The sequence below is a fragment of the Gavialis gangeticus genome, unplaced genomic scaffold, assembly GCF_001723915.1.
Source record: "Gavialis gangeticus isolate Ggan-Ray unplaced genomic scaffold, GavGan_comp1, whole genome shotgun sequence".
Classification (NCBI taxonomy): domain Eukaryota; kingdom Metazoa; phylum Chordata; order Crocodylia; family Gavialidae; genus Gavialis; species Gavialis gangeticus.
Window position 1 is genome coordinate 8,273,493 of NW_017729023.1, and position 2,421 is coordinate 8,275,913.

Below are 2,421 nucleotides of genomic sequence, written 5' to 3' on the forward strand. Positions count from 1 at the left end.
CCCCCCCCCCCCCCACACACACACACACACACACAGCTGTGGTTGTGGTTGGAGAAGTATTAAGCCTCCTGCACACACTGCCGGTGGTTGTGGCTGGAGAAGTATTATGCTACCTACACATACACACCAACACACACACACTGCTACTGGTTATAGCTGGAGAAGTATTACCCCCTACACACACTTGCCTTTCAAGTGTATATTTTTTCCCAGACGGGCAAAGCTCCTGCAGCAGGTCTGGGGGAGAGAGAAGCTGGAGTGGGGGAGGGGTGTTAATTATAAAGGCTTGGCAAAGGGATATTTGCAAAGACAAAGAATTCCCCAAGAAGTAAGGCAAGATTCTGGAGTCCCACATGCCTGGAAAGGAAGAAAAAAAAAAAATCAACAACCCCAGAACTGGGATCCCCTGTTTTAAAAAAACTCCCCCTCTCTTTATCAGCTTGAAAATAGACCCAGGGCCTGGCTGGGATTCCAGAAGGTCACATGACAAAGAGAGAGAGCAACCTGATCCCCCGTGATTCATTCTGCTGGAGTTTATAGTGTGGCCTTTTGTCTGAGATTGGATCCAAACAAGTTGCACAGAGCCAAGGCCAGGGGAGGTCGTGAGATCTCTCTCTGAGCTAGTAGCTCCCATTGAGAAAACTGACGCTTCAGATGGCCTTCTACGTCAGAGTCTGGATCTCGTTCCCACTGAAGTGAGAGGTTTTCAAGGCCTGGCCCTGAGACTGGGAGTGGCAAAGTGTCTTATACAGAATACTGCAGCATGCGTTTCACATGAGCTCCTGTTGTGGGGTGGCATGATCCACTGGACAAGAAGTTGAGGAGAGCTGTCTTCCGTTTCCAGTTCTGCCATTAAGCTGCTGTGTGACCTCAGACAATCACTTCACTTCTCACCCTCTCATAGTTTAGACTAGGGGTAGGCAACCATTTCCTGATGTGGGACAGAATGATCTATCCTTGGGAAGAGGCAGGTGGGGATTAGGACCTGGGCACCAACCACCACTTGTTCCCACAGCAGCTGGTGCTTCTCTATGTCAGCATGGGGAGAGTGCCTGCAGCTGTTCCCACACCACTGAATATTGCAGAAGGCCAGATCCAACAGTTCTGCGGGCCACGTGGCAGGCAGAGATTGCTGACCCATGGCTTAGAGGCAGGCACCATCTTCTGTTATGTGAATGTTCCAGGCCTGGGACAATGAGTCTCTGATCTTGGTTGGAGACTCTAGGTGCTGCTGTAGTATCACTGGCTAAGTACTTATCTTAATTGCCCACTATACCTGTAAATATTTAAGGCTACAGTCCTGATTCAGTAGGGGTGCATACAATGCCATATCTACACTGTCAGTGGAGTCTTTTGTATGGGACGAACTTTCAGTATCGGGCCGCCCTTTGTCAGAGATAATGATTTTTTTGTTGTAAAAATCTTTATCACATCTGTGATATCAATGTCTTGAAATAGTTCATTCTCAATTGATAACATTGCCAATTCTGGATATGCACATTAAAACTTTTTTTTAGCAAGTATAATTTTCTGTTCATTTTCGGGCCCCCCTTTCTGTCTGGGCCCCAGGCAGCCGACCAGTTCGCCCATGCTTGTGTCCAGGTCTGGGTACACATGGACACAAAAAGCTCTCTCATTCATGTGGTGCCAGGATCAGCTTTGTAGTTTACAAAGGCACTGGAGTAGGGACTGTGATACCATACTACATCAAGAATAATAATAATTTAAAAAATTAAATACAATTCAGTGGCACAACAGGAGTTCATTGTAAGGCTGCTTGCTTTTCCTTTACTGATGTTTCAGTTTGGACTTGAGGAGAATGCCCATTGCTTTTGCAGCCTTTCCAGAGAAAACTTCAGCAACTTCATCTTTAAATATATTTAAGCAATAATGTCAGGTGAAACAGAATGTTGTCACAGGACCATGGTCTCCTGCTGCTGCTTATGAATAAATAAATGTCAGGGCAAATCCAAGACATTTATTATCAAAGCAGGAGGCACTGATCCTGTGCCAGTGCTGAATTCCAATGACTTGTTTCTGTTATATAAAAGGAATGGCCAATGTTGATTTAATTATATTAGGCCAGATTCTAATATCTGTATTCAGGTTGAATAGTACCTACCCCCAACTAGTTTCATGATGTGAGGAATGTTCTTATCCTGCCTTGCTCTTTTGCATGGCCAATTCTAGCTAAAAGGAAATGAAAATTAGCTTTTTAAAAACTAAACTATACTAACAAAAAAAATGCATTTGCCAATTATTGAATTGCACCTAAAACATTGAAATCTATCTTCTTTTGTCATTTATTCCAGAGGTTTTTCCCATCCTAATTTCCCAGAAATAATGACTTCTGAAGTGACAGAAGTAGATTGCAGGTTTTGTTTAATTACAGTATGATTGTGGGTCAATTCTGTTGATTTC